The following is a 25,271-nucleotide window of genomic DNA, read 5'->3' on the forward strand; positions in this document are numbered from 1 at the left end:
GTGGAAGGCAGACTAAGAATGTTTCCCTTTTTCCTCCTGGCAAAGTGGTTTTTGTGGTGGGCCAGGTTCTGTGAATACTGCAGCGTTCTTTTCCGGGGAAACGCGTGACCCCTATGTCCTGGACTTTTTTCTGAAAAATGAGACGCCGTATGGATGTGGGGAGGGGAGACGAGACAAGGGGAGGAGTTACAGAGGCTTCCCCAAGGTCTCTCCTTTTGAGGGTAGAAGGGAATCATTCACTTTTGCTTTCTCTCACCGCCGTCTTCCGTTCTCCTCACACGATTGCGGAAGCAGCCACTGGGTATCATATGAACTGTATGAGAAAAAGCTAGGGAGAAAAGTAATTTAAAACAAGTAATGCTATTCAATGAGTCTCTTGCCGTTTCTCAGCAGTTTTGCACTCCCACTCCTATACCGAGAGAAAGATTGATTATAACAGCTTTATTTCCGGTTCTGCTTTGCTTGTAACTTGCTCGGCTGTAATTTTCTTGGCGCCTGGTGCCCGTGGTCTCTGGAGCGCTTTTCAAGACATGTGGTGCTGAAATGGACAGCTCCTTGACCTCGAAATAAGTGGCTTGCAAATGCCTAAGTGGCTTGCGATTTTCCGCTGTAGTATTGCTTTGATCTTTCCTTTAGTATCGAACGCACAATTGTATAAGCTTTCAGTTTTGTTGTGGAGAATGTCAGAAGTAACTCCCAGATGTTTTTATGTGGCCAAATGTGTTAAGCAGCTCTGAAATTATTCTAGTATCATTATCAAATAGAAGAATTTGCAATGCTGTTTAATTCTATGGTGGAGATTTCTAACGAAATTAACAATGGGACTTTCTAGAAGATTGTATTACGTCAAAAAATACAAAGAAACTGGTCAATGTTACCTGAGGCAAAGTGTATGACTTGGGAAGTGGATTGAAAGTCCACTTCACCTCTAGGCCCAGTAGGTTTCTTGATTCACTCTGCTGCACCTCAAGTCTCTGGCAGAAAAGGAAAGATCTCATGAACTTACATAGTTATTTTGAGCCAATAATATAAGAAATGAATTGAAGCACCCTGAAAATTGGAAGTTTCATATAACGTCTTTATTATATCAAATGCTAATCATAATGTAAATGGCAGGAATTTTTATTACAAATATGTGGTATTCCTAAACATGTAATATGAATGGCATGTAAACTATAGACAGCATCTATTCTGGGTGTTGAGTCATATTTTATTATCTTACCACATGGTTCAGTCTCCTTCAAGATCACTTTTTGTCATTAAAAACTGTCTATTTATATTTAAGACAAAGACATAACAACATGGTCAAAATCAAACTGTCTGAAGAACCTGCATACGGGGCTACAATAGATGGTGTATCCAAATAGTCTCAGTATTAAAGTTCCATCACACAAATCAATCCTCACTGGAGTTAATTTTGCAACTTCCACTTTGAAATCTTTTCTACAACAGAATACATGTTGTAGAATAGCCTTAGAAATACAAAGAAATATAAATACTCTGCTGTCATACCTAACATTGTCATCCTTAGTAAATAGGCATCTGGACATCTGATTCACACACTTGGAAATCACAGCTGCCATAACTATGTGATTTTACCACAAACTAGGTTTAGGAGACAATACCAGGTTATGATAAATATTGATGTTCTTCTGCTACTATCTACCTCCATGTGGCATTATATGTGATTAGGAATAATATGATATATAGTGCAATAACTGATTGAGCAAGGTCTGTAAATGGTATCTTAGCTATATTTTAACTGATACTTATGTTACCTAAGCTAGATTTCTGCTTGATTCAGCACATTTCATCTAACTAACACTAAAACTATCAATTCTTCATATTATTTGAAAATGAAGTTTTCAGCTCATAAGTAAGCTTAATGGGCATTGAGGTGAAATGTAGCTCAAAACAGGCTATAATGACTAGATATTAATTTTATCTTTTGGGCTGCTTCTGAAAGTTTTGAGATATTTCAAAATATTTGCAAGGTTTTCATATTTTCAAGACTATTAAATGGGTTAACATAGTGAGAAACTATTAGTAATGTTAACAGATGTTGTGGATGAAGTTAATAGTCTCTAGACAGATATGTGTATACATACACTATAACAGATTAAGCCAAATCTCATACTGACCAAAGTATACCATACTGACACCCTTGTTTTGTTGCACATTACATTCAAAATTATTTTGCCAAGCCAATACTTTATCAGAGACTGAATGAACATAGGCAGTAATTGTTGTGGGGTTTTGGGGTGGGTGGGAAGTGTCATGGCAGCTAGCAAAGTCACTGATAACTCCAATGATGTATTTCTATAGTTATATAAAATCCACTGCCTTGGATTAAGATTCATTAACATGACCATTTCAGAAACAATTTAATTATAAGTAGAAATTATAATGAATTGTTTCCCCTTTAGGATAGGAGCTGCCAGTAGTTATTAATCACTGAAATTAGAACTGAGTCTCAAATGCTTAGAAATAGGTTGCATGATATGGAGTGGCTGAGAATTTGGCTTTCAAACTATCTCTCTTTTCATTCCTATTTAAAAGCAAGATGTTCTCTTAGTATGACTTAATGCTAACACTGTATCATGCAGAAGTAACTCTTGAAACTATTTTGCAAAAGAGGCCAACCTTTAGGGAATATAGGAGCCCCTTCTTTCTTCTTAAGTCCCTATGCTATGGTTTGATTTATATTCATAGGATTCTTTCTATAATATTCTCACTGATGTTTATTGCTTTTTCTCTGTTATGTTAAAGATGTAAAATCTCCATCTTCATTTTAATTGTACATAATGTATGCAAATCAGATGATTTCCATTCATTCTTGAGTACCTTCCTTTTATATCAAAATAATTTAAACAACCTGAATTAAAACCAGTCAATGCTTTGCAAACAATATTTATTTATTTACAAATTTATATATCCATCCAACTTATACATAGGTAATTCTGGCTTAGAAAATTTTTAAAAATTCATCTTATAATAAAACCCATTAAAAATACCCAACCCCCATGGCAGCATTTATATGATAAATGGCTATTCATAAGTAGTTCACTGATCATACAAGGTTCAAAATATCTTATCCAACTTCCAGAGCAGAATCCCAAAGCACTATAAATTGGATAGTCCAAATTACTTTAACATTACACAACTGAAAAAATGTGCAACAATCGTTTTCAAGGCCCCCCCAAACACGTGTCAAACCTTTCAAATACTTCATTTAATGTTTACTAGTACTAAGGTTAGAAATCCCACACAGTACTTATACAATTAAGAAGGATGCAGATTTATATTCATATAATTCACAATAACCAACATTTCAAACAATCTAATTAAGAATACTCACAATTTGGAGCAGTATTAAGAATAACCCAACCTCAAAGTGACCATATAATTCTAAGCTTTGCCCTACTAGGGCTTAGTAAAACAGCTGAAATAGTGCTTTGCCAAGTAAGTGGAGCTCTTTCAAGTACCATGGGTACCATTTGAAAAAGCATGGACTCTTCAGTTGGAATGGGGATTAGAAATTGCTCACCAGTAATCCTACTGACAATATAGTATCTTCTAGGCATACTCACTCATGTTCTAATGTCATGGGAAGATGCCCAAAACAGCTATAGCATGCCCTTGAGAGGTGTAATGACCAACATTTTGAGTGAGTAAGTTGGAGCAGCACTTTAACAGCTGTTGGTTTGCAAAGCCTTCTAGATGGTTTGCATAGCCATACTATGTAGCTTCATATCTCAGTGCAAGAAGTAGTTAAAGATTCATTTCAGAAAGGATTTAATAGGTTACAGTGGGTGAGGATCAGTGCACTTTTGCCACTTTTCTTTCACTGCAGTATATTTTTGAGATTTTTCCCCTTTAAGGGAGATACCAAAGAGATGAGAAAAGGCAGCCTAAGCTGTGTTTAAGCAGGTTGTGCTGAACTAATACGCAGAAATTGCCTTACTTCAATTTAGAAATAGCTTTCAAGTTTTTAAAAATAAGCTGCTCTCTACTTGCTTTTCTGAAGTCCCAGACTTGGCAAGGTCTTGAAGAATGCCCTATCAATTTATCCCTGGGGGTGGTAAGCCTTGCTGCTCTGATCACCTGGTTTTGTGGGGTGCCAGGAGATTTAGCATCGGTTGCTGGTCCCTAAGATAAACTTCTCATCTTTAACAGGACTTAGTGGTGTTGGAATAAGGGCTTTCTAGCAATGCTTTATTTAGTTAATTTTTAGATGTAACAGAAGTGAACGTAGCCAGTGAAATACAATGCAACAGAAATGGAACAGATCACAGAGAAAGAGACTGCTATAGAATAAGTGTCAGTTGCCATTTTGCCTATCCTTATTTTTAAGAGTAGTAAACATTTAGGCCAGCATTTGTGTTAACTTGACCCCATTTCACTTTTCACCAAAAGATAATAACCTGCCCCACTCATACAAACTTTAAAAGTAGTAATGGGCTGCAGACATTTAAGAACCTACCATGGAATATCAAATCAAATATCTTTATTATGGTCTTTGACCAGCCTTTACAGTTAAAAAAGGAAAATTTGATGTAACAATCCATTTACTGAGAAAGGGAAAAATAGAACAAAACAATGAAACAACATATCAAAGCTTTGGGCAGTTATATAACTTGGTGAAGATGCTTGGCCATCTGATATGTGAGCATAGGGTTAGCATCTCTTTAAAATAATAAACATAAGACTTATTATTTTTGCCCTCATATTTGGAAATGATTAGGAAGATCAGAGTACATCTTGGGAATGAATAAGACACCATATTTGGACTTGAATAAGAGTTTCTATTCTCTGGATCCAGAAGGGCAAAGTCTAAACAAATAAGGAGTCCCTTGAAATCTTTCTGGAAGTAAAGCTAAATGGGAGGACATCAGATCGGGCTTCAGAAAAAGCCCATCTATATTTGCTGAAGGTGAGATTGTATGGATACCCCGCAGTAGAGGGCTTGCAGCTATCTAACATTTGGTGATAGAATTCAGGGGCACTGGAGATGTCATATTGATTCTTTCTATTGCTATTGATTTGGCCTTCTCCAGGGTTAATTGGCCTAAACATCATCAATACAGGAATTTTGGAGAAAGGTTTATTGGCTGGCAAGGATTATATATCTTTTTTGTGTGTCTCCTTTGTGCTTGTTTGGATGGTCCTGTGGAGGGATGTTGTTTTGCAAGTATTTGATGCTTGGTTTTGGGTAGATTATTTATTTGGCTGAGAAGATGGCTGTTCTGTTTTGCCAGCGTGTCAGTTGCTTCCTGTGCAAACAGTGGCAGCAGGAACTGTTGCGAGAATAGTGTTCTTTTTCTATGATCACAGTATTATGGTGTTTGATTGTTAAAGAAATAGTATTGCTTGCTTTGTATTGGGATGAAGAGAGTTGCTTTTAAGTGTCAGCACACAACCTTCCCCACCCCTGATGGTAGTCAAGTTCAATGAGATGTTAAAACTGACATCTGCTGACTATTCATTTTACTGTCAGGGAACCCTCTCTCTATTCAACTCTCCTCCGCTATCCCCCTATATGGGAATGAAAGATCACATGTGAAAGATCACATTGCCTTTCACAAAACCAGAAGCTGCAGAAAAATCACAAATAAGCATGAGGCACTTCAAAGATACCTGATTCAGTTTCCCTCTTTGATGCAGGACTGCGCTTCAGTTCACAGTTTGGTTTAGAGGGGCTGATTTGACTAAAAATGTATTCATTTGGACTCTCTTTACGTGCTTTGCACAGCCCTAGTACTTTTCGTTTTTTAAAAAAATCAATGTCTAAAGAAAATGGCAAGCAAAAGCATATTGCACATCAATTTACAAAAAGTAAAAATCAATAGCTGAAATTTCACTTCCCAATAAGCCCCACCCAAACAAGCTGTGCCATTTCCTGAGCTCCCCAGAACAAGGGTCCTGAAACCCCAGTCCGTGGACCAGCACCAGTCTGCAGCATGCCAGAAACTGTTCCACACAAACAAGCAAAGCCCCATCCGCGGGATGCAGGCAGCACATGAAATCACACCCCCACAAGTCCGTGGGATGCAAGCAACACATGAAACCATGCGCCCTCCAGTCCGTGGAAGAACCTCTCTCCACCGAATTGGTCTCTGGTGCCAAAAAGGTTTGGGGGGGGAGCGTTGCCCTAGGATATCACAGTTCACTTAGTGACTGTTCAAAGTTACAACGGCACTGAAAAAAAGAACTTGTGACCATTTTTCAGACTTATGACCATTGCAGCATCCCTATGGTCATGTGATTCACATTTGGATGCTTGACGGCTAACTCACATTTATGACGGTTGCAGTGTCTCTGGCTCATGGGATCACCTTTTGCAAACTTCCGACAAGCTAAGTCAATGGGAAAACCAGATTCCCTTAACAACTGGGCTACTAATTTAACAACTGGGTGTGCAGTTAACAAGTAGGCTGGCTTGGTCACTCAACGGTGAGACACTGGTGAAGTGGGCACAGCAGCGCCTGCATTTTCTGTATCGCATGAGAAAAGCACATCTTCCTTCTCCTATCCTTACCACTTTCTACAGGGGGACAATTGAGAGCATCCTGTCATACAACAACACAGTCTGGTTTGGAAGCATCACTGCTTCAAATAGGAAGGCGGTGCAGAGAGTGGTGAGGATGGCCGAAAAGATCATTGGCAGTTCCCTCCCTCCCATCCAGGACATAGCATAGAAGCGCTGCTTGAGCAGGGTCCATAAGATTATCTGGGACACCACACATCCTCTTCATGACCTGTTTTCCTTGTTACCTTCTGGGACGAGGTTTCGTGGTATCCGAAGCAGAACATCCAGATTCAGCCACAGTTTCATTCCATAGAGCATTAACCTTGTGAACTCTCAAGCTTCCTCCTTCCGTTATATATTCAAGATGGACAATGTTTAATATTTATTTGTTATGTATATGTAGGAGTGTGGGTCTATACATATGTTGTATATTGTATGTTTAGGTGTGTGTCATGTATGTGTTCACTTTGAGAGCGGGCAACTAAATTTCATTTTTGATGTGTGCTGTTGTGCCCACAGTAAAAAAAATGAGGTTATCTTATCTTATCCAACTGCAGAGATTCACTTAAGAAATATGGTCAGAAAAGTCGTAAAATGGGGCAAAACTTACTTTAACAAATTTCTCACTTAGCAACATAAATTTTGGGCTCAGTCATAAGTTGAGGACTACCTGTATTACTGTGTTCATGGAGTTGAGGAGGGCTATTTAGGCCATCCAATTGCAGGGATTCAGTTGAAGCATCTTTTATAGAAGATTATCTCCATCTCCAGGGAAGGAGAATCTGCACCTCTCTGGGTAAACGGGTCTGCTATGCATCTGTTTTGGCTAGGTATATTTTTCCCTAACATTCTATTGGAATTTGCTTTCTGGCAAATCAGTTCACTTTGTTACATTCTGGGGAAACAGAGAACAATTTTGACCTTTTGTGTGACTCTCTTTAGTTCGTATATCTATTATTTTTGATCCAGAGGTAAAATGCTCACCTTTTCAATCTCTCTTCATAGCATTTTGTTTCCAGTACATTAATCATCCTCACAGCTAACTTCTCTGACTAAATTGTGATGCCCCTGAACTAGACCTAGAACTTAAGATGGGTTCTGACTGCAGCAGAGTCAAATGAAGCACTTACTTTTCATCGTTTGAAAATGGACTACATTTGCCTTTATTGCAGCTGTACCGCCCTGCTGACTCAAAATCAGTCCACTAGTATTCAAAAAATGTTTTCACATATATTATTACCAAGCCAGGTATGCAAGCTACGCAACTTTTCTTTCTGTTGTTTTTCTAGCTTTTGAATATATTCAACAGCTGTATTCTAATTAAAAGCTTCTCACATTATGCATATGCAATCATATATGGCCTCTTGTGCTAAGGGTCCAGATTTATTTTGTTCATTTCCCATATTCTAAGTATTAGAATATGGGCAAAAGAGTGATGAATTTTAGGAGCCAATGTTCTTTTTCAATGATTTTTAAAAGGCTTAAAAGTCATCATTATAGTAAAATTCCCTCTTCTTATATTTTTGCTCAAGGTTTTTAACTTCAGAATTTTCATCTTTAACTCCTACAAAATTCACATTAGTCTAAGTTTAAATCACATTAGTCAAAATCACCATGCTTCAGATATATACATTTTCACCAATCCTATGCGGTGCAACTCATCTCACCCAAAAGTCCTATCTAGATCACTCAGATTGTTACTGTCAATAAGTAAATCTCTTGTGTTAACAAGATTTGCATAGTCATTTACTTGCAATATTCTTTTTCAACCCTTTCTAGTCCTTTTCCACGGAAAGATCACCTGATTTTGAATTTCCTTCCTAGAACTTCAAAAATCTATAGTGAGATAGCTGTAGCCATTCTTTTGTAATCCCAACACAAAACAGCAGAAAAGGAGATTTTATCAGTGGATTTGATAATTCTTGGAAATTATTTAATCATATTCCTAATCCTTCCTTCTGAGAAATAGCACATTCCTTCATCCAATGGATCTTGTCAACATATATTTGATTCATTTCCTTTTATTAGCGGGTCACTATTATAATCCTTCTCTTTGTCTTCTTGTAGGATACAATTGTATCTCCTCTACCTTCTCTCCCCCCCCCCCGGGATCTTACTGTCCTATCTCCTATTTCACAGTATTTTCTTCTTTCTGAATTCTTAAAAACTGTTTGTTCTATGAAGGCATCAAAGCTACTTCTGAGCTCCAATGGTGAAGAGTTATCTTCTGCTTTCTTGTTTCATGAATACCAGCCTTGCTCCTTTGCTCTTCTTTATGGAGAGTTGCTTCCACTGTCAATTTTTATTTTCTTCACGGTATTCTTGTTCCGGATTAACAAATTTTGTTTGATATTGGAAGATCAAAGCTATAGAGCAGTTTGATTCTTAATTTTTATTTCATTGTTGAACTAAAAATATAAGTTTCTGTACTTTCGAGTCAATGTTGATACCTAATAACTGCCTGGACAAGTCCCTGCAGTTTTCTTAGCAAGATTTCAGAAGTGTTTGTCATTGCCCTACTTCCTAGGGCTGAAAGAGAGGGATCACCTAGCTGGCTTCATGTCTAAGGGTAGGACTAGAACTCAGGATCTTCAAGTTTCAAGCCTGATTCTTCAACCACTACACCAAATTGGTTTTTCATAATATTATGAGATTATTATGAGTAGACATCATAATACCTATCTGCTATACAAACTATTGTTAAACAGTTCCCTAAGAACTTGCTATGATTTTTCAGTAGAATTTTTCCAACTCAAGAGCACTTTTTCCCCCCAATATTCCCTCTGAAAATGAGAACAAACTGATTCTTTTATTTCTGTGTTGGGGCTGATTTTAGTTTAATATATTTAAAATATGCTGGGTTGAGATTATGGCAATTTGTGAGAAAAGTCATTTGTAATGAACCCATTCTTAATATATTTGTGGTGAGCATGTTCTGCAAATTTGATTGTATTTCCCACAAGATTATTAAGAATTTAAAACAATTTTAATACTTGTAGGGGGGGTTTCCCAATAACAGTATGATAGCAGTGTTCCAATATCTCAGGGGCTGCCATAAAGAAGAGGGAGTCAAGCTATTCTCCAAAGCACCTGAGGGCAGGACAAGAAGCAACGGGTGGAAACTAATCAAGGAGAGAAGCAACCTAGAACTACGGAGAAACTTCCTGACAGTGAGAACAATTATTCAGTGGAACAACCTGCCTCCAGAAGCAGTAAATGCTCCAACACTGGAAGTTTTTAAGAAGAGACTGGACAGCCACTTGTCCGAAATGGTGTAGGGTTTCCTGCCTGAGCAGGGGGTTAGACTAGATGACCTCCAAGGTCCCTTCCAACTTTACTACTATTACTATAACAGTAATTGGCTTTTCCAAAAAGGTACAGTGTTAAAAAAACAAACAGAAGCATTTTGTCAGAATTATATGTTAATATTGTGGGATTTCCCCTTTCCTTCCTTGCATCAGCCTATAGGAAATAAGAGACAATGAAAGGAGATGGGAAGGAGAAAAGAATTTTATTTTTAAAAAATATGGGTTGAAATTTAAGGTTTCCCAGACAATATGCTAATAATATACATTTCTAATTATTGCTGGCTTTCTTTGAAGATATTTCTTATTCGGGGTTTTTTTATAAAGGCATTATGATTTTATCATACTTTTGGTTTTTTTAAAAATAATAATAATGATAATAAAAATAATGATGATGATGATGATGATGGAAGGGACCTTGGAGATCATCTAGTCCAACCCCCTGCTCAGGCAGGAAACCCTATACCATTTCAGACAAATGGCTGTCCAGTCTCTTCTTAAAAATTTCCAGTGTTGGAGCACTCACAGCTTCTGGAGGCAGGTTGTTCCACCATTGAGCATATCCACACTTATTGTTTAAACTGTTTTTGTCCTGTGCTCATACCAGCTCCATTCTATGCCATTTTAAAACAATCCTGCCTAGAGGTAAACACTTTGGCAACAGCTTGCAAGCTACCACATCTTCCAATTGGATAATTCCCCCTGCTGCTTTGTCCTCTCACCCTTCTCATCCAGGAAAGCCATGGCCAATCACTTCTTTTCCTTTGAATGGGTCTTAGAAGACATATATTCTACTGTGTATATGTGGATACACACAAGTACAATATAATACTTGTTTTGTTTTTGTTTTTTAAAAAGTTCATTATTTTTATCCCACCTTTATTGTTTTTATAAATAACTCAAAGTGGCAAACGTACACAATACTTCTTCCTCCTTCTATTTTCTTTCCAACAACAACCTTGCAAATTGTATAGCTGAGAGGGTGACTGGCTCAAAGTCAGCCAGTTGTTTTCATACCTAAATTGGGACTAGAATTCACCATCTCCTGGTTTCTAGCCTGGTCTCTTTCCTTTTAAGTCAGAGGAAGTTGCTTCAAACCCAGCAGAAATTGTCACTTCTTTCCAAGCTCTTTACATATTTTAGTTAATAAGTGCAATTGCGTAATTCATTATTTTTCTGGTCACTTGAGAGAAAAAGGGGGGCTTCATTCAGAGATCCCAAATAACCCCTAAGCTAACTAGCTATTCAGGAGCTACCTCGAAAAAGCCCTTTAACTGGAGACATAAGATCCTGAATATAGGACCATATGCATATGAATCAGCTGTTCTCTTACTGAGAGATAGACACTGTCTAAGATCTGACCTCTCTTCCCCAGGGAAGTCTAAAAACCGAAAGCTTTCACACCCAAAGTGCAAAATCAGTCTCTCAGACCACACTTGTCTTACGTAAATAAAGAACTCGCTGCAAATAGAGACTTTGCTTTTAGAAGACTTCCAACTTTAAAGTCATGAAGCATCTTCTATTCAGGTTTAGATACTTTTGCACCTATTATGTTGAGAATGCTGAGAACCAAATCAGAAAACCATGGGCACCTGTTTTAACATTCCATACACATCATTCTTGTCGCCTTGCTAGCTAGCCCAAAGAGTGCCAGTAGTCATATCTGGGCAGGTTGCTTTTGGATAAGAATGGAGCAAAAACGAAAAGTAGTCACTTCTCCAATGTGCAAAGGAAAAATAAGTGACCATTTTGTTCCTTTTGACTTTTATTCTGTAACCTCAACATCGGGAGGACATTCTGATGGCTCCTCTTCCTCCTTCTCTTAAACTCTACAATATGAGCTCCTTCGTCTTTTCTATTATTTCCCACTTCTCTCCAGCATGTATTACCTAATTTTCCTCAGCGGAGTCTCTGAGTATATGGAAGTAAGGCAAATCATAGAATCACTTACTATGATTAAGGACGTCGCTAGGGGAGAACAGTGGGCTCAGCAGAAGCTGGTCTTATTTGAGAGAGACTGCAGAAAACAATGCAGTTGTAGACAGAAGGAATATATTGGGAGTGCCATAGCAAATGTTTTTAAGAGGGGAAAGAATAGAATGTAAGAGAATGTCAGAGATAATAGGAGGAAGAGGCATCAGATACACAATTCTAACGAGGAGAAAATAATATGAATACATTCTAGTACAGGTAGTCCTCAACTTATGACCACAATTGAGCCCAAAATTTCTGTTGCTAAGCAAGACATTTGTTAAGTGAATTTTGTCCCATTTTCTTGCCCCATTTGTTAAATGAATCACCGCAGTCCGAATTCTGACACCACAACAGTCGTAACTGTGAAAAACAGTCATAGATCACTTTTTTCAGTGCCTTTGAAACTTTGAACGGTCACTAAATGTACCGCGGTAAGTCGAGGACTACCTGTATATGATTTTTTTTCATCTTTACCATACATAAATATGCTGAAATTGAGCAGCCTAGTTAATAAAGATGAACATGATATAATAAAATAATAGCTGTTTGATCTACTCAAAAGTGACATAATATTATTGCTTTTATTCAATTAATATGGTATAGGCTTAAAGGCAGCAAACTTTTAAGATTTTTTAATGATAAAAATCACATTAATTGCCAATATATGAAGTTTTTCCAAAGGAGAAATGTGAAACAAAGTGCAAACATATCTGATCAGAGCTAAACGTGGCATATCAAGGAAAATTGCATGTGCTGTTGAGGAAGTAGGAATCTGACTTCAAAAAATGTCGCTGTTCATTTATTTTGAACAATAGCTTTTAATTATTGATAGTCATAACTTCCTAATGCTCAAGTAAATGGACTATAGGGAACACTTGATAAAAGAATGTCATGTTAGTAATGGAAGGCTTGGCGGTACTGTTTTGCTCACAGTCGCACATTTGAAGTTTACATACAACTTCATCTGTTTACATGTGGCATCACTGTGAGTGAATGAAGGTCAGCCAAGAGGCTGTTTGGTGCTGTGGCAATGCTGCTCAGCCTCTAAAGAAAAGCTCCCTGGCAGGATAAAATATCTAAGATGGAAGCCCCCAATAACTCCACTAGAAGCTTCTGGACCTACAGATAGTTCTCGACTTATGATCACAATAGAGCCCAAAATTTCTGTTGCTAAGCAAGACAGTTGTTGAGTTTTGCCCCATTTTACACTCTTTCTTGCCTCAGTTGTTAAATGAATCACCACAGTTGTTAAGCTAGTAACACAATTGTTAAGTGACTCTGGCTTCCCCCTTGACTTTGATTGTAAGAAGGTCACAAAAAGTGATCATATAATACTGGGACACTGCAACCATCATAAATATGAACCAGTTGCCAAGCATCCGAATTTTAATCATATGACCACGGGGATGCGGCAAGGATCATAAGTGGGAAAACCAGCACAAGTCAACTTTTCAGTGCCATTGTAATTTCAAACAGTCAAAAATGAATGGTTGTAAGTCAAGGACTACCTGTGGTAATGGTCAAAACAGGATGACACAGTGGTTAGAGTGCAGCATTGCAGGCTAACTGCCTACAGCCAGGGGTTTGATCCTGATCCAGCTTAAAGTTGACTCCATCCTTCCGAGGTCAGTAAAATGAGGACCCAGATTGTTGGGAGCAATAGGCTGACTCTGTAAACCACTTAGAGAGGGCTGAAAAGCCCTGTGAAGCGGTATATAAGTGCTATTGCTATTGCACAGGCAAAACTGAGGAAAGTTATTCCCATCTTCATCTTGATTGTAGAAGTTGAACACCCACTCCTCTTCTCCACCCTGCTCTTCATCTATAATCCACGCGCAAATTGATGAAGAGGTTATTGCTGATTATATTGCTATCCAATGTACTAAGACTGCAACTCCCATTTTTCTCATGGCGGGGCACGCTGGCTGAGAATTCTGGGAGTTGATATTTCAACCTATGTAGAGGTTATCTGACTGGGGAAGGAAACATCTTACTGTACAAAGGAAATTTAATAGATCACAGTTTAAAACCTGATGAAATTGTGGTTCTCAACATTTGAATGGACTATACCTTGGAAAAATTGCTATGAGGTGAACATTATCACCTTTATCTGGGTTTAAGAAAAGCCCATCTCATGAGAATACTTAACCCCATTCTGCATGCAGATAGAAATGATGCGTCATTGACTTTATCTTTCTGCTACATCCATTCCAATTGGCTCCATCAAGGCAAATGAAGCCATAATAGTACATAATAAGAAATCTAAATCAATAACCTTTCCAATATAGACAAAGTGTCTTTTTAGTCTTTGAAATAAAGTCTCCTAAAATCTAAACAGAATAAAATATCAACCTTTCAACTCCTTACATCTTGATGGGAAAAAGTAAATGTAAAGGGGCACTTTCACCTTTTGGGGGGATAGTGATGCTTGGCAGAAATATTTCTTAGTTGCAATGTAGTCATTTTTATTCACAGAGATGATTCCTATTATGATTATTATATTGTACAAAAATAAAGTTTTATTAGGACTGATATCCCAAATATTGAGACTGAATTAATATGGAGTAATGATTACAGAATCTTCAAATAATGAAGTATGGTAATAATGAATTATTATGATTTTCATTGTTTATTTTTCTTCCAATACAGTTTTAGACAGTGTACTGTAGTCAAGAAATATAGTATAAATATATTGATTGTTGTTCTTTAACATGTGGGAATGTATTGTTTTATTTATTTTAAGTGTCCTTAGAAATCCTTCCTGAGTCATAAAATAATGTTATAAATAATAGAATATATAAATAATAGAATAGCAGAATGCCTCTCTACTGTATTCCTTTGAAAATATAGGAACTGGTGTCTTTGGCTGCAATTTCAACTGACTTTCTACCTTCAAGGGAATAAATAAATGGAGAAATCCAGAACCAAAGGTGACAATGGCAAATTGTTATTTTCAGGAAATATTGCAGCAAGCACATCCCATGGCTATCGTTCATATTTCATTGATTTTAATTGCACCTGGACTTGCTTAATGCTTTAAGGCATCTGTCTATTGTTTAGCTGAAAACCAATTTTCAGTAAATACATACTGGACATACGTGCAACACTTAAGAGTTATGCCCAGTCTTAACCAATACATTGGCCATATATATGGGTAGGCATTTGTTGTGGTTGGGAAGCATATGTACAGTTTTTATTTTTTATTTTTTTAAATGTTCCTGAAGGTGTCCATCCAGTGGTTGTGTCCTCAGGGTAAGTTGGTCTGTCCATGTAAGCAGATTGTAAGGGGAGAACTAAGTCATAAAGCCTTTTAAAAGATAATGTGTTTACTCTATTTTTTTATTTCTAAAAATAAGAAAAGAAAAATAAGAAACTTAGTTATCTAGAAATGACTATTTCTAGTCATTATAACTTTTGTCAATCTCTTTGTTTTCTGTGATGAATAGATACAGACTATATTACCAGGGGAAAGTATTGAATACTTGTACTTTGCATAATGTATCATAGTCATAATCATATTGTAATCAAAACCCAACAGGAAAAGCCAAATAGCAGGAAAGTCCTTCCATCCTCCAATGATGCAAGAGATTTGACTGACACACATCCTGTAGTACCATATCACTGCACTATACACCCAGCTAGAAACAGGGTAGTAGAAGTAGAAACAAAAGTGTGGGATGATGTTTCTAAAGAAGATATGGTATGGCATGAAACTAGATAACAAATAACAATAGAAGACTGCCTCTCTAACAGTAAAAGTTCTTCATGTAAAAGTTCTTGATGCAGTCAGTGTTCAAAGCATCACAAAGACAAAAAGGGACAGTAATATTTGCATTCCACTTACAGATATGCAAACTTGGGGAAATTATCTACAATCAACAATAGATAAGAGGCTCCAAATACAGATTTTGGGTTGCACCATTATTTCTCCCCCACCTTTTTTGTGTATTCAAGCCAGTTTTTTTTATTCCTGGCTATTGCCTGAACTAATCCCTGTAGTTTTCTGGCAAGGCTTGCCTCTTTCCCAGAGCGGAGAGAGAGGGACTGGTCCAAGGTCACCCAGTTGCCTTCATGCCTCAGGTGGGACTAGAACTCACAGTCTCTTAATTTCTAGCTTGGTGCCCTAACCACTAGATTTATTTGTAAAATCTCAGTGGAAAGCGCACCAGGTAGCCCTGGCAAATTTTGGTTTTGTGGCATTTTTCCTATTGCTTGAATAATGTACATCTCTTCTTGAAACTTTATAATGTATATTTATGCAGACATATTTGACAAATGTATATATATGGCCAAAAATAGTCTTTACACTCTGTATAGCTTTCCTATCCATTCTGGGAGCTGTACACATGGCAGAGTACAAAGTCACTAGAAAAAAAGTTTGTCACTAAAATTTGTGACCTTCAGCTCAGATGAACTGCCCTTGTGAAATTCCACATGTTCTTACACTTTAGCTGATATGTTCTTTTGCTGAACAGTGAGCAATTTTATTTCCTTTTCCTTTTGGCATTGTTTGAAATATGCACACCATTTCCACTATATTTAGCACCAGTGTAGTGGTTAAAATAATGGACTTAACTATTATCATGGGAGAAATCCTCAATTATGGAAATGTGCTAGATGACTTTGCGCCAGTTGCTCCCTCTCGGCCTGACTTATCACACGGGTTGTTGTGGGGAGAAAATGAAGAAAATGAATGAGCTGTTGGAGAAAAGGAGGTTATAAATCTCACAAACGCACGCTGTTTGTTTGTTTAAAATATTTTTTTTTATTTAAAATTCCTTTAAACATTCCATCACATGACCTGAATTCTAGACCTTATCTCATGATTTCTTTCTTTGTACAACTATTTCCCCATAGTTTTCTTTCATGAATGGCCAGGGTTTAGATGAATTTTGCAATCTGATCATAGTTTCCTTCCTTCTGTCTATTTGCTTTTTAACTACTTTGTAGTGAAGGCATAGATTCCTCACTCCTTTGCACCTTATTTTCATGTTATTAATTACCACCAAATTAGTTACTAATTCCTGTTCCTCACTCCTGTTTTACTTGCACAGTATTAGTTACCACCTAATTAGTTATCTCTCAATTAGGCTGTGATTCACTAGTGATAAGAGCTTGTTTAAGGCATACTGTGGTGTTTGTTTCTTTCTCACATCAAATGGGTGACTTCTTTCATTTAAGCCAAAGTTCATTGGATATGACCCTAGAAATCTTCATTGTGCATTGAACTGCAGTGCAAAAGAGCAAATTCACTTTATAACAAACCAATCAGATGGTCCATTTGTGGGAATCAGCTATCACATTCAGGCTGCATGAAGTGGGTTCCCATCAGCACTAGTTTAGCTTCCATTCTTTTTCCTCTTCACTGCACGAAAGAGGACAATTTGAAAGAGATTTTTTTCCCTGACACTTCACAGCTCCCAAGAGAAACATGTAGTTCAAGCCCAGGAGATGCCATCAGTAAGGACTTATTAAGAAATGTCATTAGCAAACAGCTGGTCTTCATACATGTGAAGCTGCTGTTACACAGTGGATTCCACCCCTGAGAAGTTTCTAGTATGAATGTTGATCTATTTGAGATTGTTAAGAGGTCCTTAAGCACCTCTCTATTGGGGCAAACCATGTATAAGTCTGGGAAGCTGGAATTTTGACATTTTTCACTAAGGTTTATCTGAAATGATATAGGGTCTCCCCTGAGCAGGGGATTGAAGACCTCCAAAGTCCCTTCGAACTTTGTTATTCTGTTATTCTGTTTTTCCGTTTAGCTTGCCTCTTTATTTTCTATTTTCTCTGAAAAATCCTAAATAGTTCAAGATATAGGAGTAGAGACAAAATTCATGCTGCTACATACTGTAGTTGATAAGGTGGTTCTGGGAGATACCAAAATATACTGTCATGGCTGCCATCCCCCCAAGCCAAGCTTTACAAAGCCAACAGCCTGACATTAGCAATGAGGGAGGGAAGAGGATTGGCATGCAGGGAGGAGATGGAGGGGAAGGGAAACCTAAGCATGCCAGCTGAGGAATGAGGAGCACCTGTTAGCCAAGATCACCCATCGGACTGCAAAGTAGAAAAGCCCGCAAAACTGAAGGCCTGTTACCCAAACAATATACCAGCACTTAATTGGACATCTGCTGATAACAGGAGGTGGATGGCCAGGGAAAAGGGAAAGTTAATTGCATTGTCTACGCTTGAAAATGCCAGAACCAGCTTCGCTAAACTTCTGTAACCATTTAAACTCCAGTAAAGTATACTCTTGGCAAAACAATGGTTGGGTGAATGAATGGAATGGTTGACAGATACAAGATAGGCCTGGTTAACTATTCATTTTTAATAGGGCTCAGGATTGCATTGCATTGCATTGCATTACATTGCATTGCATTGCAGCAGAGACCTCTTTAACTTTTGTTTGTCCAGAGTTAGATGGAAATCTTTCTTTATATTGTTTCAGTGCTAACTCCTGCACATGACTCAGAAAAACAGCATAATGGAAAATAGAAGTTAAGGTACATCACAAATCTGGGATTCTTCAAACTATATAATCAGGGTAGGGAGGACGAAGAGTAAACATGTTTTGTGTCTTAGTTCATAGGAAAAATTAGCTGCATTTCACGAAGAAGACTCGGGCAGAAGGGCTAATTTCTAGGTTTGAGCTATTAATAAAATATCCTTACATTCAGGAGACATCATTTTTCTGTTACTGGATTTACTGATACAGCTACCTTGGGAAACTCAGGATTTTGTTTTCCTTCTTTACTAATCATCATCCAGGTGAAAATACACAGCAGGTAGAAATAATTTTTGCAGTAGCATGTTGCTTACATACATAATAGGCGGTCTAGATGCAGAACTAAACCAGAATAAGGTTTGGTCATTTTTGTCTTAAAATGATGTGTGCAACCAGTTATTGTATAGCAATTTATAGCTTATACAATAGAAAACAGTTAAATGAAGTATAGCTTAGCATTATGTATGAACTTAGACACAGTCCATTTAGGCTTTATAAAAATAGAGCAATAGACCACTTATTATCATATTTGGTGGTCGTGTAAAAATATAAAAGCTTTTTGGATTAAGATATGGTGGAATATTCAAAGAAATTTTAGAAAGAGGGTAAAATTTACTCCACAATTGTTTTTGCTTGGTATTGTTACTGATTGTGATGCCAAGGAGGTTATATTGATGTTAAATTTGATTACAGCCGCAAGGCTGTTAGTAGGGCAATACTGGAAGAAGGAATCTTTGCCTACCTTGCAAGAGTGGTTTTTTAAAGTTTCTTATCTGGTGGAAATGGCAAAGATTTTGGCTTTCTTAAAGGAGCAATCGCAAGAGAAATTTTTTGCCGTATGGGAAAAATGGATAAATTTCACACAATACAAATTGGATATAAAAAAATATCATTTAGCTTTTTTATAACTTGTATATAAATTTTGATATTTTATAGATTGCACTTTTTCTCTTTTTTCTTTTTTTTATCTCTTTTCTTCTTTCTTCTTTCTTCTTTTTTAAGCATTTTTTTTATGCTTATGCTTTTTTTGTTATATATATTTTATTGTTAATCATTTTATAAGTTGTTTAATTTTTTTAGGATTTTTAAAATTTTAATTAAGCCTATATTCAGCTCTGGGAAGCTCGGGGGGGGGATGGAGGGGGTGGTTTGGGAGGGGTTGGGTGAGGGTTGTTTTGTTTTTTATTGTTGTCTTTTTGTTCTTTGTAAAAATCTTTAAAAATTTTTCAATAATAAAAAAAATATATAGAGCAATAGACTTCCAGAGCTCTGGATATCACCTAAAGTTAAAACCAACCCAATGTTCATGAAATATGAAATATCCATGCTTAATTAAAATTCAAACATGTTGGGCAAATCTTTATATCAGAAAATAACCTCATTTTATTTTTCTCAGAATTGTACCTGAAATATTTTTCCCACCCATAAGCAACTGAAGTGACCCCAGAAATGAAGCAAATGTGTGAAAAAATATAATGCTGTCCCTCATCAAATCAAATATTTCAGTTCAATGTTATTGAGGGGTTTTTTAAATAAATAATAATTTTAGCTTTCTTTGGTTTTAGTCATAATTCTCAAAACAAAGTAGTGTAGAATTATTTGATGTAATATATCAGATAATTACAACAGTTATATGAAGTGGGGAGAAAAGGACTCAATAATGTCTGACTCATTATTAGGTAAATGAGAACTTATTAATTAAAATATGATTAGTATCATTCTGCCAAATGATGTTATTAGAGGATCAGAAATTATTTTTTGTTTTCTCTCAAAGAATTTTGGATTCAAGGGCCTTGTAATTCCTTTGGTATTTCAGGCTGCACATATCCAAATATGGCATTAATAAACTAGACCACAACCTACTACTTGATAAGATAGAAAAATGTGGGTTAGACAGCATCACCACCAGATGGATTTGTAGCTGGCCGTATTCAGTGTGTGGTCCTCAATGGAACTGTATCTACATGGAGGGAAGTGTGCAGTGGGGTGCCCCAGGGCTCTGTTCTGGGCCCAGTGCTCTTCAGCATCTTCATCAATGATTTGGATGAGGGGATAGATGGGGAACTCATCAAATTTGCAGACAACAACAAGCTAGCAGGAATAGCTAACACTCTAGAAGATAGGTTTAAGATACAGGAGGATCTTGACAGACTTGAACACTGGGTGCTATCTAACAAAATGAAATTCAATGGTGAAAAAAGTAAGGTTCTACATTTAGGCAAGAAAAACCAAATGCATAAGTATATTATAGGTGGTACCTTGCTGAATAGTAGTAACTGTGAGAGGGATCTTGGAGTCCTAGTGGACAATCACTTAGATATGAGCCAGCAGTGTGCTGCAGCTGCCAAAAAAGCCAGCACAGTGCTAGGCTGCATTAACAGAGTGATAGAATCAAGATCATGTTAAGTGTTAATACCACTTTACAATGACTTGGTAAGGCCAAACCTGGAATACTACATCCGGTTTTGGTCATTACAAGGAAAGAGTACAAAGAAGAGCAACAAAGATGATCAGGCTAAAACATATAAGGAACGGTTGCTGGAATTGGGTATGTCTAGTTTGACGAAGAGAAGGACGAGGGGTGACATAATAGCAGTGTTCCAATATCTCAGGGGCTGCCACAAAGAAGAAGGAGTCAAGCTATTCTCCAAAGCGCCTGAAGGCAGGACAATCAGCAATGGATGGAAATTAATCAAAGAGAGAAGCAACTTAGAACTAAGGAGAAATTTCCTGACAGTTAGAACAATTAATCAGAGGAACAACCTGCCTCCAGAAGTTGTGAATGCTCCAACACTGGAAAGGGTATAGGGTTTCCTGCCTGAGCAGGGGGTTAGACTAGATGACCTCTAAGGTACCTTCCAACTTTTTGTTGTTGTTGTTGTTGTTGTTGTACAACTTGTTGGTTTTTTTCCCCAGCCATTTTGTAACTTTCCCTCCATCTACATGTTAGAACCTAATCCTAATTTCTCTGAAAAATTGAAAGCTAGAAAACTATGGTTCTGAAGATCATCTCGGAAAGCCAGCTCCTGAAAGAAAATAGGAACATCACGTCCTAAGTTGGGAAGGAATCTAAAGTAAATTTGATGGCTAGAGACTGTAAGCTCTATAGTTATATAGATGCATTTTATCTTGTCCCTATTGATTTCTGTATCTTATGGGTTTGTGAACTGATTATAAGGCTAAAACAATAATAGCCAGATGCATCCTTGGTAGTAGAACAGTCTAACAGAACTTGGTTAACTTTATTAAACTTTTGCTGTCTTCCTTCTCTAGGAATGAGGACTGCTTACTCTGCTGGTTTTATAAGACTGAAGGTGAGATGCTATCAAAACCATTATAGCAGGAGCTATAGATGCTTTTCTCCATTGTTTAGTTGGATAAGCTCCAAATCATTTACAGAATACATATTTCATGCTTAGTAGGGTTGATTAAATTTTCTTGGGGTAGATTAAGCATCTGTTTAAATTTAACTTCAAAAATTAAATACATTACTAATTAATCAGCTTTAAGACTGACCAATATCTCCATACAGAAAGCTCCTCTATATGTGAGAGCATTTGGAAGTAACTTAAATGTGAACAGTGCAAACTACCATTAATTGGTTAAAGGGTCTAGCAATTTTTGTCTGTTAACTACAGCAGAAATGTACCAAAGTCAAAATCGCTTCAGAAATGACCAAATTGGCTTTTTTGCAGCAATAGCAAACATTTAATGAAGTAAAGCTTTGGTTACACTCATACTTGAATGTCCAAGTACATTTGGGGAAATCACAGAGCTCCCTATCAGCAGAATAAACTTTCTCTCAGACTTTGGAATGTTTAAATGTTTTTAACTGTCTGTATCTTTGAGTCGGTGTTGACACCTGGTGATTTCCTGGACAAGTCCTTACAGTTTTCTTGGCAAGGTTTTCAGAAGTGGTTTGCCATTGCCTGCTACCTTGGGCTTTAAGAAAGAGATTGGCCCAAGGCTATCCAGATAGAATAGAATAGAATAGAATAGAATAGAATAGAATAGAATAGAATAGAATAGAAACTTTATTGTCACTTTGCATGTACACTAATCGGCGTACATTAAAATGAAATTTCATTGCATACAGATAGCTCTGTGCCTAAAGTGGAACTAGTCTTCCAGCTTTCAGCCTGGTGCCTTACCTAGTACACCAAATTGGCTCTCTCATTTTTATGTATACTGTATGGTTGCATTTTTAACTGCACAGTATTTTCTCCAACGAGATCAAGATAGCATAGATTATCTCCTCTTCTGATTTTAATTTGACAATATTGTGAAAGATTAAGCCAGTGATGGTGAACCTTTTAGAGACTGGGTGCCCAAAAACCGCCCCATCCCCCCGCCCGCCACCGCTCTGACCCCTGCTTCGCCCCCACCCTGCCTGCCCACAGGGCCATCCACTGCCTCCATGGCCCGCCTCCACAGATTGCCCAGGTGGCCATGCAGCACCATGGCGGACACACCCTCCGCCTGCACCCCACAGCATCATCTCCACGCGACGGGGCATGAGGGTGGAGTCTTGTCCTTGCTGCCTGGCTGCCATGTCCTTGGCTGCGCTGCTCTGCATGGGCTGCACCCAGGGGCGACTCTCCTCTGGGGGGCTGCTGGTGAGGAGGGGGCTGCAGGGGGAGGCGGGAGGTGACTGTGCACATGCCCACAGAAAGGGCTCTGAGTGCCACCTCTGGCACATGTACATAGGTTCGCCACCACTGGGTTAAGCCAAATGCCAGGTCCAAGATCTCTTCAGCTGTTTCATGGTTGAGGGTGATCTCTCTGATCCAATCAACATAGCAAAACACTCAGCTCCTTTTAAATGTTTTTTTTTTAGGTGATTTTAATGAAGAATGATTCTGGATAGTGACCATAATAAAAAATATGTATGTCTGGTAAAGAATAGATAAGAGAGGCAGGGAAGCAAGTTGGATTTCTCAGTGGGAATGATGACTGACTTCTTGCTGGAATAGCCACATCATAATGATTTGGCCTTGTAGGGGTTCATTGACTTCAAACAATGTATTGAGTCATCCTTCTTTATTCAAGAAGTCCTTGCGAATCACTCATTTATGGGAAGATGCCTGCGTGTTTGGACTGAAAGAGAGGATGGATAAAATATCCTACGCCTCTGCATTTGTTTTTAGAAATCACCCTGTCTGTGTAAGGTGTGTAGCAAGATCAAGATTTCTGTACTTCAGACCTTCTGCCCACTCAACAGCTGGATTCCTCCCTTCAGTGCCAGAGCCAATGTGCTCTGTTGTATTTCAGTCTGCAGTGCTGCAGTGCCATTGCATCAGTGCTCCGCTTCTAGAACTCCACTCCCCTTCTTCCTTCAGTGTAAAATGCTCGGCCTGCTGGCTGTCATGAAGGGAGCCACAGAGCAGAGCCCAAGGCTTCCTGCTTCCCCTGAAAAGGGGTCAATCTGCAAAGAAAGAGTGTGTCTCTGCATGCATGCTTGACAGAGGCATTTGATGCAGATAAACTTTGGGGGGAGGGTTGTTTCTGACTCATGCATTTATTTTGTCTGAGAGCACATCATACCTGGACGGTGCCCTCTTTGTTGGGACACAGTGCAGTCCCTGCTGCATGCAAACTTACTTCTCCAGACATAGTCTTTCAACCATATGTGTTTCTTTGCTTTCCTTTGAAGTTTCTTTCCTTGGATTTAATCAGCATCTTTTATAATCACATTTTATTTTATATATACATACATACATACATACATACATACATACATACATACACACACACACACATACATATACATATACACATACATACATACATATACATGCGCATGCGCATGCACGCACACACACACACACACATATATAAAATATCTGGAGGACTGCTACTTGCTCAATTTGGTGTAAGGAAGATAGGTTTGGCCTTGCTAGCCAGACGGACTTATTAAAAAGGATTGCCAAAACCTTCATTTGAGTCTTTCTGAATAGTAAGTTGCTGCTCTTGGTAAAAGTATATTTGACACTTTTTCCTGATCAAAGTGTCAAATATACTTTACCAAGAGCAGCAACTTACTATTCAGAAAGAGTCAAATTAAGGTTTTGCTGCATTTTTGAAAGAGCAGTCCTACTGTGAACCTTCCCTTATGTAGCTAATACAACCAGATATTCATTCTGGAGCCATTTCTCCTATAATACTGAAAAAGTCAGCTAGCCATTCATATTTCTCAAGCATGTCAACAGATTCTGGATTCTGGAAAATGGGTTCCTTTTATCAATCATTTTTATTTACTGAAAGGGAGAACAAAGAACTTTCATCTTTTTGCTTGGAAATAGAAATCTAGATCTCTTTCAACTAAACCCTATGTTTGCGCACTGCAACAAGTTCTGTATGATTTTTTAAACAACAAAACCACAATTTGTTGAACAAATGGCCATCTTCACTCATACTGCCAAGCCACTGTGGCTGAACTGGCAGATTGTGCTGTGCTGCAAACAACCACAGCAAGGTCCTCCTCAAAGAAACCAAAAGGGTAAAACTGTTGTGCAAACACTTTAACAGTTAACCTACACTAACTAAACTACACCCATCTACCTATTTTATGTGGATTACTTTCTAGGTGATTAGTTGATGTTTTTCACTCACGAGACTGAGACAATAGCCTGGAGAGAACTGTCTGAAATGGGTGGGGTGTGGGGGGGGGTGGCACTTTTGCCACTATCTTTTTCCTTTCCTTTTCACACCAGCCCAGGCAATGAAATGGTATATGGTCTCCTGCTCAAGCAGGGGGTTGGACTAGAACAGTGGTTCTCAACCTGTGGGTCGGGACCCCATTTGGGGTCAAATGACCATTTCACGGGGGTCGCCAAACAACGCAGTCCGCCATTTTTTCCCCCTTTTCCTTAGCTGTGCTACTCCTTTTTATTCTATTGGCTTTTGAAAGCCAATAGAATAGACTCTCTTGAATAGAGTCTAATTCTATTGGCTT

At 37.9% G+C, this 25,271-nt stretch overlaps 1 protein-coding gene across 10 annotated transcripts in view; it reads left to right on the plus strand.

Annotated features, from left to right (window-relative positions):
• SCN8A (sodium voltage-gated channel alpha subunit 8) overlaps positions 1–25,271 on the plus strand; it is a 139,280-nt gene that overhangs the window by 2,246 nt on the left and 111,763 nt on the right. The gene's annotated exons all lie outside the window — the stretch shown is intronic.

The sequence above is a fragment of the Crotalus tigris genome, unplaced genomic scaffold, assembly GCF_016545835.1.
Source record: "Crotalus tigris isolate CLP2741 ecotype Arizona unplaced genomic scaffold, ASM1654583v1 scf7180000021260.452406, whole genome shotgun sequence".
NCBI classification, from domain to species: domain Eukaryota; kingdom Metazoa; phylum Chordata; class Lepidosauria; order Squamata; family Viperidae; genus Crotalus; species Crotalus tigris.